Source organism: Stomoxys calcitrans, chromosome 4 (assembly GCF_963082655.1).
Source record: "Stomoxys calcitrans chromosome 4, idStoCalc2.1, whole genome shotgun sequence".
Taxonomy (NCBI): domain Eukaryota; kingdom Metazoa; phylum Arthropoda; class Insecta; order Diptera; family Muscidae; genus Stomoxys; species Stomoxys calcitrans.
This window is the reverse complement of record NC_081555.1, coordinates 296630-310512: the sequence shown is the minus strand read 5'-3', so window position 1 is coordinate 310512 and position 13883 is coordinate 296630. Positions and strand designations below refer to the sequence as shown.

At 37.1% G+C, this 13883-nt stretch overlaps 1 protein-coding gene and 1 long non-coding RNA gene across 6 annotated transcripts in view; one reads left to right on the top strand and one right to left on the bottom strand.

The window, feature by feature from the left end:
- LOC106088107 (uncharacterized) overlaps window positions 1–13883 on the bottom strand; it is a 133615-nt gene that overhangs the window by 54021 nt on the left and 65711 nt on the right. Inside the window, exon 3 of the long non-coding RNA XR_009398076.1 lies at window positions 9698–9890. This is a non-coding gene — a long non-coding RNA (uncharacterized LOC106088107). The remainder of the gene's footprint in view (window positions 1–9697; window positions 9891–13883) is intronic.
- LOC106088106 (uncharacterized) overlaps window positions 1–13883 on the top strand; it is an 86791-nt gene that overhangs the window by 11817 nt on the left and 61091 nt on the right. For 4 of the 5 annotated variants that reach the window (XM_013253418.2, XM_059367521.1, XM_013253417.2 and 1 more), the window contains one exon: window positions 8871–8924. The exons of the other annotated variant lie outside the window; for it this stretch is intronic. The gene's annotated coding sequence lies outside the window, so the exon portion shown is untranslated. The remainder of the gene's footprint in view (window positions 1–8870; window positions 8925–13883) is intronic. 5 annotated transcript variants of the gene reach the window in all.

Genomic DNA, 13883 nt, shown 5'->3' with positions numbered 1-13883 from the left:
TCAACGTTTTTCGGCACTTGAAGAAGCGGTTGATGCGTTCAGAATGCATGTTTTGGCGATACCTCAATCAGAGTGGTAAAAGTGATTCGACAATTGGTTCAAACGCATGCAAAAGTGTATAGATCTTAATGGTGAATATTTTGAAAAACAATGTAGCGATTTTCAATGATTAATATTTGTTTTTGGGTTCTCTAATCTCGAAATATAAAAGGCAACCCTCGTATATTCACACAATTTCGAACAGAAATTGAATAAAATTAATTACTTTTCTTAAACTGAAAAACGCTGCCAGCATCGAAGGGACTCTTTTAGCATTAGTGGTTACTGGGTTATACGAATAGGTTCAGCTTGGCCTCCACCAATTGATTTCTTCAAATACCACGACAATGTTTTCAGACGATGGTATCATTATTGCTATTTGCAGCGCAGTCACATCCATGCAACGATGGCAGCCTTTGGTGCGGCAGTAAAGATGTCAATCGTGACTTTTGTGCCACAGAAAAACTGTAAATCAAAACTTCCTTCAGCTAGCGCACAGGGTGCAAAACAGCGAAAATATTGGAGATAAGTCTACAACTTTTTATCTGTAGATCTGAGCGGCTGTAAACATATACTGGCACAATGTGTGTGATATTTGCGGTATATCTTAAAAATTGAGGGAGTTATTAGACGATTCGAATCTCATTAACGGTGTCCGATGGTATTGTAATAAAGGGTGATTTTTTTGAGGTTAGGATTTTCATGCATTAGTATTTGACAGATCACGTGGGATTTCAGACATGGTGCCAAAGAGAAAGATGCTCAGTATGCTTTGACATTTCATCATGAATAGACTTACTAACGAGCAACGCTTGCAAATCATTGAATTTTATTACCAAAATCAGTGTTCGGTTCGAAATGTGTTCATTCACCGTAACGTTGCGTCCAACAGCATCTTTGAAAAAATACGGTCCAATGATTCCACCAGCGTACAAACCACACCAAACAGTGCATTTTTCGGGATGCATGGGCAGTTCTTGAACGGCTTCTGGTTGCTCTTCACTCCAAATGCGGCAATTTTGCTTATTTACGTAGCCATTCAACCAGAAATGAGCCTCATCGCTGAACAAAATTTGTTAAAATTTGAACACATTTCGAACCGAACACTGATTTTGGTAATAAAATTCAATGATTTGCAAGCGATGCTCGTTAGTAAGTCTATTCATGATGAAATGTCAAAGCATACAGAGCATCTTTCTCTTTGACACCATGTCTGAAATCCCACGTGATCTGTCAAATACTAATGCATGAAAATCCTAACTTCAAAAAAATCACCCTTTATATGCACGTTTTCTAGATCTCGTCCAGTTCTTTCTAACATGAACCGTGCAAATCGGGTCAGTAGATCAAGAGTTATGGCCCCCAGATGATTGAAGAAGTGGTCCAAAGTGGTTAACTTTGACACCCTGTATTACATGCGACGCTAGTGCACTTGAGGAAGTGTAACTACATGCATGTCTGCAATTGTTTATTTCGATGTACCAACGCAATAATCTTTCATTCGCCATTTTCAAAATCAATTGTTTGACACCCTGTATTACCTCCTGTATTAAAAATATAGACCTGAAAGTCCATGTCCTCCTCTACAAATGTGTAGAACGTGTCATTACCGCTCAGACCAACAGAAAAAAGTTTTGGGCTTATTTCCGTTTGGCCCACTGTGCAGCGTTCACAGACTGCATTGAACACGCCTTGATATGGACTCCTCCAATGCCCCTAATGCGACGCTAGTACACTCGAGGAAGTGCAACTACATGCATATCTGCAAGTGTTTATTTCGATGTACCAACGCAATAATCTTTCATTCGCCATTTTCAAAATCAATTGTTCTCGTGTTGCAATTACTTGCACAGAAAGTGGAAGCACACACGCACCGATAAAGATGCGTGCCCATATTTCAAATCAAATCCAAACTCAAAATCTTTGACTATGCATTATGCGCAGGCAAGAGGGTATTTCATGAATTCAAGAATTTCATGATAATAAAGTTTAAGCCATGAGCAACAAAAATTTGGCCAAGTTCAAGTTTACTGATGAAAAGGACACGTTTAGCTAGACAATCATGTTCCTTCCTTCTATTAGCACCGAATTCCTGACATTTAATAAGGATTACAAATATGGGCACAAATGTCAGCAATAATTTCTTCCGCAAAATCTTCGGGAAAACTTTTGCATCTCTTTTTCGAGAACACATTTTGACCAGTTGCCAGTTTATTCCCATTTCTTGCATTCTAATTTTGTCTCAGTCCAGTCCATCGAGACCAGTCGGCATAAATACCATTATGCTCGCATGTCCATGTGAACGAACACAGTCACAAGAGAGGGGAAGAGGGTGCTCCACGTATTTCTTTCACACGCGTTTGCATGGCAGTGAGTTGATGCAACAAAACTTGAAACGAGTCGAATGCTGGCACATATGAAAAGTCTCCTCTTCCACTTCTATGCCAGCGAAAACAAGTCCCTTTGGCTGCACAGTGCACACACGGCCAGAGCAAGTAAATTCATGCCGGCGGAGTAATTGCGAGGCCTTGAATATAGACAACGACTCAATTGTAATGTCGTTAAGGCTCTTTCTAAACGGATTGTCGGATGGCATGAATAAGGAGGCTGTTTATTTTAAAACTGACAAAAACATGGGCTCAGAGTGTCTGCAATGTCCTAAAACTTAAGGAATCGCATGCAGTTTCAAAAGAAGTCGTGTGCTTCATTCCTGAACGGTGTAATGGATGCAATGAATCTGCCATTTAATATGTCTCAAATTGAGGGCCTTACTCGCACAGGCAGAGGGCCTGTCTCGAACTCCATGCAACGCATTTATGAGGAATGAATTCAATATTCGAAAATAAACATGTGGGGTCGTCGTCTCTCAGAACTCTTTGCTTTGCAAGATAGTGTGTGTGTGTGCTTGCGTGCAACAAAATGTGAGGAGATGTGGAGGAAGACTAGCTTTGATGTATGTTTGAACACATCGAGAGCATGTGTGTATCCGTGTGGTCGGTTTCCCATCGCAGTCTGCGTTGCAACTGGCGACTGCTCATGCAACATGTGCTGGCAATATTTTTAGCTCGCTGCTCTCCTCTGCCTGCTTCTCCAATACGAGGCGCTGCATTAACTAAGAATCTGTTACCAAGGCATAGTGAAAATAAAAATTTGCCCATGAACATTCCACTAAAGAGCTGGCGCAAACTTCTCCCATATAACTGAGTGCTGTCCGATTGAAATTTGAAGCGGTCTCCTTTTTATAGCCGAGTCCAAACGGTATACCACAGTGCGATACCTCTTTGGGAGAAGTTTTAACAGACATAGTACTTCACAAATGTCGCCAGCATTAGGAGTAGATAACCGCCGCTGAAATAGTTTTTTCTGATGTTCGCACCAGGATTCGAACCCAGGCGTTCAGCGTCATAGGCGAACATGCTAACCTCTGCGCTACGGTGGCCTTTAATGTTTCAGGGGATACGATCTTCAGTAATCTTTTATTTCATAGTTTCACATTTATCCTATCCGAATTTCAGCGACAGAGTTATTGTCACTGTCACTGGAATAGAAGTCAGCGGTGCTCTAACAAACGAAAATTCAAAAGGGCCATAATCCACGACAAATTGTAGCACAATCTGAAAAGTTTGCCTCTTTCAACGTTACAGGCAACAGTGGCATGCGAAGACATAAGGCGTTACAAGATGTGGCCATAAAACAACTGATCAGCAAATAAATCTTCAAAAGTCTTCGCAGTACTTCGATGTGAATAGTTTTTATATGAATTGGTCCCATCCCATTATTTGGCATCCGGAGTATCTGCATTGCACATTTTTTTTTACCATTTGAGTTTCAATTTTTGCATGCGGAGTTTTGTTGTGACTTTCATCGACTGTGCTGAGTTTGGTGTGAATTGGTGGCTCCAAAACAATCCGTTCTGATGTACCTGGATTTGAAACAGCATATTTTTCATGTGCTTCAACTATGCAAATGCAAATTAACCCAAATGTTTGAACCCATTAATGCATAAAGCTCCCTAACAAGGTTTATTCAAAATTGCTGTTGTTTTTGTACAATTAAACGACGACAAATAGGCAATTTTAAAAAATATTTTTTTTTATATATAGCAAAAAGGGAAACTTATTTTTAGAGAGCGTCCTTTATAAAGACGATAGGCAGAAAGTGTGTATAGTATAAGTGAATCAGTTTAATTTTCATCATAACTTGCACGAGCATATTGTTTGGATTTGTTTCCATCAGCCGGAAAAATAAAAATATTGGTCCCGTTATAGTACCATTACATTTACTTTCATAAGTAAACAAGAAGTTTCGAGTTGAACCTTGATCAAAATTATAGAATAGAATGCTCTAACACGGAGCTTTAGAAATAAAAACGTCCGATAAAAAGGACACTATGCACCAATGGGTCAGAGTCTGCCAATTAACAAAAAATCAAGGAGGGTATATAAGATTCGATGCGGCCGAACTTAAGGCGCTTTTCGCCATCTCCCTTGCACAAGTGGTTGTTTTATTTCATTTCCATTTTTTTCAATCCGTTTATGTCGCTTTTTCTTGATGAACTGCACCACAATGCATTGACATATTCAATGTTGTAATTTCTTACCACATCCATAGGTGTTCGGCAAACAGACTGAGACAAAAGAAATGAATAGCAGAAATGCAACAAAAGACACGAAAACAATAGTCAAAAAAAAAAATTAAGAATTTACGATGCCACAGAATTCCTATAGAATTCGTTGAATTCTCCTCTGCAGTTTTTGTAAGCAACAGCATTCTTTGGGTTCTCTGCTCTGCCTTTTTCGTCGACAACAGAAACGAAATTCTTTTGTTTCGACATGAGTTCACCCAGCCTTCCACGATTCTCATTCGTAGTCAATCAGTCATAGGTTCCCATTTGAGCAGCCCCCATCCCCATAAATAAAGCATTGTAATTTTTAATTAATTAAATATGCCCTACACTCAGACTTTGCGTAATCTACATTGACCTACGACCTTCGCACTTAGAAAACAACAACCACAGAAAAACGACAATAGACATAAGCCATTCATTCATATCGTTCACACTTCAGATGGATATTGGGCAAGAGTTATGCTTACAAAAGGGAAATTAATCCGCGAAGCATTGTGCAAAGATGGCAGCATTGGAAAATTACGATGTATAACCCTTGCACCTCAACAACAAAAGCCAGTGTTAAAATTCCGGACTTAACATGCAAACTGTTAGGCATACAGGGTATGAAAATTCTAATTGCATTATTCAGCTTTGTGGCTCCGAGCAATTCAAGTTAAACGGAGTCGATTTGAGCTAAACGGAGTCGATTTGAGCTAAACGGAGTCGAGTTGAGCCAAAGCTAAAATTTGCATAACATAACATTCTGTCATGTAGCCTAATCAAGTTATAGCTCAATTAGGGTTAGCGCCACCACTTAAAGGGACGTTTTACAATACAGGACTGAATACCACACAACGGTCGGAACGATATTGCGTTCAGATAATAAGGATAAACCATCAGACGATCATCATGGTTACATCGACTCAGAATGTCGTGGCAATCATGAATTATGTATTTTTTTTTGGTTCGGTTTTTGAAACCGGGTTTTCGTTTTACTTGCGCTGAATATAGTAATTGGTTTCTTAAAAATTACCCGTTTCGAGTTTTTGATATATCGGTGTCTTGCGAAAAATAACCGGTGTCTTAGGTGTTCCCATGCCAATGGTTCATTTCTAATCTAAGTGCACTGAGAAAAAAAATGTCCCAAAATTTACCTCATAGACCCGACCATTTATTATTTTTTTAATAATTCTTTTTTTTAAACTCAACTTCTTAACTTAAAACAAGTTATAGTCCGATTCGGGGCTTAAGAAGCAAAATCGGGAGATCGGTTTATATGGGAGCTGTATAAAGCTATAAATAGATTGCACACGTTTGTTGAAAGCCATGGGAGAAGCCGTTGCACAAAATTTGTGCCATCTCGGATGAGAATTGCGCTCTCTAGAGGCTCAAGAAGTCAAGATCCCAGATCGGTTTATATGGCAGCTATATCAGGTTATGGATCGATTTGGACCATCCTTCGCACAAATGTTCGAAGTGATACCAAAACGCCAGATGCAAAGTTACAGCCAAATCGGATGTGAATTGCGCTCTCTAGAGGCTCAAGAAGTCAAGATCTCAGATCGGTTTATATGACAACTATATCGGGTTATGAACCGATTTGAACCATACTTAGCACAGTTGTTGGAAGTGATATCAAAACACTAAAATCGGACGAGAATTGCGCCCTCTAGAGACTCAAGAAGTCAAGACCCACGATCGGTTTATATAGCAGCTATATCAAAACATGGACCGATTTGGCCCATTTACTATCCCAACCGACCTACACTAATAAGAAGTATTTGTGCAAAACTACAAGCGGCTAGCTTTACTCCCTCAAAAGCTAGCGTGCTTTCGACAGACAGACGGATGGACGGACGGACATGGCTAGTTCGACTTAAAATGACACGACTATCAAGAATATATATACTTAATGGGGTCTCAGACGCATAATTCGAGGTGTTACAAACAGAATGACGAAATTTTATACCATGGTGGAGGGTATAAAAATTAAGCATTTGAAGACGCTCCTATTTGTAAGGCGATTTTGCGTCTTTAACTACGGTTCACTGTTGTCTTGTCCCAAGGTCAATTTCCTAACTTTTAACGATATTTTGACTTTCATTTTAGATTTGTGTCTTTAATAACAAGACGCAAAGTTAATGATTTATTAACCTACAATTTAAAATAAATAATCCTAAATATGAAGAATTTTTTTCACTGAAGCGAATGTTTCCTTAGCAAGTTAGATAATGAATCATCTTTAAATTAAATTTGCTAATCTTTGGCTCGATTCTTTTAAATTAGGACAAATATTTTTCAGTGTGTGTGATAAATATGACTTTTAGAGGAAACGTCTTGAAAAAAAATTTATGGAATAAACTCCCAGGGAATTAATTTCTCCCTCAACTAAAATCCTCTTATTCTAACTGAATGAGAAGAGAAAAAATTTGGCAGAGGGAATTTCGAATTTTCGAAAACAGTTGTTTTGCTCGGGCTGTTTTATTTTGGCTAAACATTTGACTTTTTGGAAAAAATAACATAAAATGGAAAAATTAGCAAAAAGAATTTATAAATGTTGTTAAAAAAGTTGGAGGTCACCGTGGGCGGAACTACTTTAGTGAGTTGTATATAGGTTTGTTTCTACTTCGTCGTCATGACTGCTGTGGTGGTCTTCCTGATACGCCGTTTCATCTCAAGACCTACGTTTATGGAGCTACAATTTGAAGATCTAATCGACATTTCTGGGCGGCGGCCGATTTTCTTGGTGGTTGGGACGGCTTCCACACATTTTAATACCTACATATATGTATGCATATACCAATTCTATAATTCTCGTCTTTTATTGTCAGTAAAACTGAAAAACGTATGCAAATCTACAAACTTTGGAGTTGTTTTTGATGAAAAAGGGAAAAAGAAATTCCGTACATAATAAATTCTTTGTAAATAGTAAGAAGCGGTATAAATTTTTTGTAAAAACAAATTAAATTCATAATTTTATATCCTAAATCCCTTTGATTTGTTTGGAGGAATTTTTCGCAGATTTTATCGTCTCCTTCTTTTATCGATTCAGAATACCTACTTTTTTCCCCTGGGAGATATTTCCCTTTTGTCGAAGTTTGTTTAGAATAAGGGAACAGGGAGTAGGGAAAAAACTCCCAGAAAATTGTTATTGGAAGTGGGGGAAAAGGGAGTAGGGAAAACACTCCCAGGGAATTGTTATTCAGATTCGGGCTGTTAGTGAAAATTTTTTCTTTCATTCAAAAATTATTTTCTCCACCGACAAATCAATCACAAACTTAAATAGGGATTGCAGGTCAACAATTTGAAAAAGTTATCTTTTGTAAGAAATAACCTGCTCATTTTTCGAATAATTCGAAAATTGGTTTTAGTAAAAAGCCGGTTTATTGATCACCCTACTTTATGTTATCTTTGATTTACATTAAGCGTGAAAATAACGCGAACAACGTGTTTTATTTGAGAACTATTCTAATCGTAACAACTGCTCACACTCAGAGAAATTTGTTAGTAAAACAGCAAAAATGTTTACTATAACAGCAGAAAGTCTGCTAAAAATGGGACAGCTGCAACATTGTCTACTGTTTTCAAGTGGTAAAAAGTTCAAAAATTTCATACAAATAAAAAAAAAATTATATACCATCTTATATTTTAATTTTACAAGCATATAGCGTACATTTTTTCCATTTCTCCTCAATTTGCAAGTTTGTGAAGGAGTTTAAATAATACCTCTCAAAATAACTACTACTATTATGTTTATGCTTTCAAACAAAAATTAACGCCTAAAATTGGCAAATTTTCGTTTTATTAATACATAGCAAATGGCTCAATTGTGACCAACTTTCAAGCTTCTGGACTCATTAGGGTCGCATACTTATTGGAAAACCACCTCAACATTGACTATGTCAAGTTTCGTGTACATATCTTTATCCGTTTAAAAGTTCCATAATTGTTTCCAAGATTTTTCGATTTGGCAACACTGTGCGCCCATAATCAGCGTTTAGTTTGATATTTGGCTAAAGCATTTAATGCAAGCATACTCACTGAACAATTTCAAGTTAGTGGTTGCTACAGCATTAGATGTGAAAATTGTTTTATAAAACGCTGTCTGATGCCCTTCACTCATTTGTGTAAATTATGTCATTTAAAAAAGCATTCGCTTAAGCCTTTCCCTTTACCCACTGATACTAATGTGATTTATGGCTTCTTTATCTGCCCTTTGCAGGTTGTGGGAACTGGCCTGGCCTGGACTGGACTGGATATTGCTTCACCGCTCTGGGTAAGTTCATGCCTCACCTTGAGAGAAGTTCAAACGATGTGGCACAACATCAGTGGTCCCATTTTAAGATCACCTCACATCACAAGGTTCATTGCTTCAATCGCTTAATCGCTTTCCATGTTGGGCATAAACAGCAAATTAAACTTGTTGTTGCTTCGGAAGGCGGAGTGGGTGGCAGAATTAGACGGAAATTTGGCGATGCTGTGTTGCAATGGAAGCTATGTTGGTATTTTTCTGGAAGTTATCACTCCGATTAGATTCCATTATAATGTGAAAGGCTTATCTAATCGTCACTTGTTTTATGGCGTAGATGGCCTTTATCTGTGTACGAGTGCATGTACACGCTTGGAGTGACAGAAGTTACACCATTTCCATTGCACGTGGAATATGGACAGAGGCAATAAAACCTGTTATTTATAATGCCTTGAGGGTTGTAAAGTTTCTATTGCTTGTAACACAAAATGATAACAGAAGAGGGTCGACAGAATTCTCGGGTCCTTATCGTCTTGCTGGAAATTTATTGCAAAGTACTTGGAGCATAGAATATAGTCAGTTGTTGTGTTTCCCAGAAAAGACACTTCCCAAATGTAGCGGTTGTAGTAGTTGGTTGGAGCATTATTTGTGTGATAATTGAATTATTCTCAAGTGTTGTCAAGGTTTGATGTTATCAGTGCAGGGGTACAAAAAAAAACACTCAAATCGATATCGAAACGAATACAAGAGTGGAATAGGTAAAACAAAAAAAACGAATATCATCAGGAGAACGTACATACCAATTTCATCTTCTTCCAGAAGTTTTACATGCATTCACTCTCGATTTCAAACGCTGCACAGTCTCGACTAAGCATCACAACTACTCTGCACCGCCGCTTTTCTGCTCCAGATAGATTTTAAAGTGCCATGCGCAAGTATGGCCCCTTTGCTGCCGCCACAAAAGCACTTCCAATTAATATTTTCGAATTAAAACTGCAAAAGAAAACGCAACACACACAACAATAATTATTAAATAGCAAAAACAGATTATATTTTTCATTCGAAAATTTATTCAACACAGCCGCAACGAACAGCAAATGCGGCAGGAGAATTTGGGGGGCTGCAAACAACAAAAAACACGCAATTATGAGAATTATCGTTGAAACGTTAAAAAAAAGTGAAAATGAAACTAGAAAACTTAAGTTCGAAAATGTTAGCCACATAAACAATTAATTTTATCGATTCAAATGTAAATCGGGCGAAAAAAAATTTTAAATTTTATCGTTTTTTTACAAATGCACTGTACTCAACTGCGATTGCCAAATTACCAGGTTAGCTTTGAGAATACTGTTACACCCAGAAAAATAAGTTTTCTGATATCAGAATATACTGTCGGTTAACAAATTATTCAATTGTACAAGATAATGAAAAGAAAATACGCTATAAAGTAGTCTTGCCTTTGCTGCCAATGCATGTTTTGCACTCTTTTTTGCGGCTGCAAAGCAAAATTCGCACTTATCTTTAAAGCGTTTAAAAGCCAACAAGTGTGGCTTTTAAGTGTAATATTCAGTCAAATCTGTTTTTTACTTCTATTGTGAATATTTGAGTAAGAAACCCTAAAGGTTCAAAGTTCGTGTATGTGAGTGTTTGACAACTAAAAGACAAAATCTATTTTTTGGTTTTTTATTATTTGCGGCTGGTAAATAGAAAAATGTTATCAAAAGTGACGATATCTTTCAAAATATTGTAGGTCGTTGAAATTCGCACTTAAACGATTGGCTGTTAAGAGATTAATTTGTATAGAAAATTGGATAGAAATTCACTTTTTTTAATATCTGACAAAACTTACAAATTTATATTTTCTTGAGTTTTTTGCCTGTTGAGGCGAAGATTATTTTATTCTATAATTTCAATTTCTCTTTCGAGACGGGCTCAGTGATGAAAATAATTTTTTCTTAAAGCCAGAAGATACAAAAACACCAACCATAGTGTGACGCGTTTCGACCTCTTTGTTGAGAAAGGTCATCCTCAGAAGGCTTCAAGGGCCGAACATTGATAGGTTGCACCTACATCCAATTCATTGCGAAAACGCCTCTGTGATAAAAATACCACAGTAGCAAAGCTCGACACCCTGTCTGACAGCTATTTCAAATTTACACTTAAACAATTGTCAGGTAGAACAAAACTACTGTATACCTTTCACATTTAAAATAAAGTTTATTATTAATTTTTTTCGTGTATTTGAGGCAATTTTACGCTACTTTCGAGTTGTTGTTATCTTTAAACTGAGCAAAATATGTTTGCTGTTTTAGCAAAACAAAAGAATTGTTGTGCTATTTTCACCAATTTTGCGATTGTTACAGCAAAGATTTTATTTTTACTAACAAATTTCTCCGGGTATAATGCAGACATTTGCAAGGAATAGGAACCAGAGTTTACAGAACTATTTTATGCATAAAAACCTATGCATTCCTAATAACATCCATTTTTGGGATGTTTTGGTCTGTTGTTTCCTTTTTTAATAAATAAATAGCGTTACCGTTATGACTCTAAATGGACACTTTGAACCCTTTTTGTGATCCTTTTTATAAATCCAGTGCTATCTGCTATGGGTTAATATATATACATATATATATCCTTGGTAGTGATTATTCACAGTTCGGTACGTCTAAACCTAATGCCTTTGTACTTGTTCTTATAAATTCGAATATCAATATTACTATATTATGTGATAACAAATTATAATTTTTTGATGAATTGTTTTAATGTTTATTGTGCTTATTATACCCACCACCATAGGATAGGGGGTATATTCATTTAGTCATTCCGTTTGCAACACATCGAAATATCAATTTCCGACCCTACAAAGTATATAAATTGAAATTTGGCACAGATACGTATTTTTGATGCACGCTGGCTAAGTTCCTGAACAGGCCAAATCGCACCATATTTGAATATAGCTGCTATATAGAGCGATCTGCCGATAAAGGGTCTAATGCCCATAAATGCTTTATTTTTTATCCAATTTCACTGAAATTTGAAACAGTGAGTAATTTAAGGCTTCCCGTCAAATATGGTTCAGATCAGACTATATTTAGATAAAGCTGCCTTATATAGACCGATCTGCCGATAAAGGGTCCGAAGCTCATAAAAGATTTATTTTTCAACTGATTTCGCTGAAATTTGAGACAGTGAGTAGTTTTAGACTAACATACTCCTAACATAGGATCCAAATATGGTTCAGATCGCACTATATTTAGATTTAGCTGTCATATAGACCGATCTGCCGATAATGGGTCTGAAGCCCATAAAAGCTTTATCTATTACCCGATTTCGCTGAAATTTGAAACAGTGGATTATTTTAAGCCTCCCGATACCTGACCTAAATATGGATTAGATCGGACTATATTAAGAAATAGCTGCCATATAGACCGATCTCCCGATAAAGGGTCCGAAGCCCTTTAAAACGTTACTTTTTATCTGACCTAAATATGGTTCAGATCGGACTATATTTAGATATAGCTGTCATATAGATCGATCTGCCGAAGTCTGAAGCCCATAAAAGCTTTATCTATTACCCGATTTCGCTGAAATTTGAAACAGTGAATTATTTCAAGCCTCCCGATACCTGACCTAAATATAGATTAGATCGGACTATATTAAGAAATAGCTGCCATATAGACCGATCTCCCGATAAAGGGTCCGAAGCCCTTTAAAGCGTTACTTTTTATCTGACCCAAATATGGTTCAGATCGGACTATATTTAGATATAGCTGTCATATAGATCGATCTGCCGATTAGGGATCTGAAGCCCATAAAAACTTTATTTTTTACCCAATTTCGCTCAAATTTGAAAAAAGTGAATTTTTTAAGGCTTGTTTTGAAATGAAATATTTGGTTCAATAAATACAACAAAGGTTTGACCATTTTACGGGAAAAAATCCCATTTTTACTTCTTTTGAAAATTTCTTAAAGGTAAGCCTACTCCATAAGTCACCGCAGTGCAATCGTTAGCATGTCCACATACGACGCTGGGTTCAAATCCTGGCGAGAGCGTTAGGAAAAAATATTCAGCATGGGTTATCCCCTTCTAATGCTGGCGACATTTGTGAGGTACTACTATGCCATTTAAAAAAATTCCCCCCAAAGAGGTGTCGCACTGCCGCACACCATTCGGACTCTGCTATAAAAAGAGGCCCCTTAGCATTGATCTTAAAACTTTAGTCGGACAGCACTCATTGATGTGTGAGAGTGAGAAGTTGCTCCTATTCCTTAATTGAATATTCAAGGCACACAATGTTGGTGCTCACAATGTCCGGCCAAGAGCGCAAAAACTCCAGAACATATAAAGCTATTCCCTCAAAATGTTGGATCCACAGTGGACGATAATGTGTGAGTCTGATTGTAGATTTAGATTTAGGATTTATAACAGCTGTAAACAAACTTCAATCATTTAATTTGACTTCTACCGCAAAGGAATACAAAACATATTCATATGGTAGAAATTTTGCATACGAGCTTGACTAAAGCCTAGGGTCCATTATCTGACAAAGCTCTGTACCACATATGAAAATTTGCCCACGAATATTCCATTAAGGAACAGAAATAAACCTCTTGCAAATCGATGAGTGCTGTTCGATTCCAGTTGAAGCTCGATGATAGGGCATCTACTGTTTATAGATAAGTCCAAACGGGCCAATAAATATTCAAGCCAATATATTAATCAGCATTTGTAGAAAATAAAACCGATTAAGTTAATCCCTTTTATCCCGTTGGCGATGGGGTGCCGAATGTCGACATTTTGGTTGTCGAAGACATTATTAATATCACATAACTGTCAAGTTTGACGGAAACGATCGATATAGTATAGGTTAATTGCATTCTAAACTACATCGCGCCTAGTTGTCGATAGAGTATGGAACCTTCTTTTATGTTATTTTTTTATTTACCACAATATTTTCCAATTATCAAACTGTCGAAGGCGAT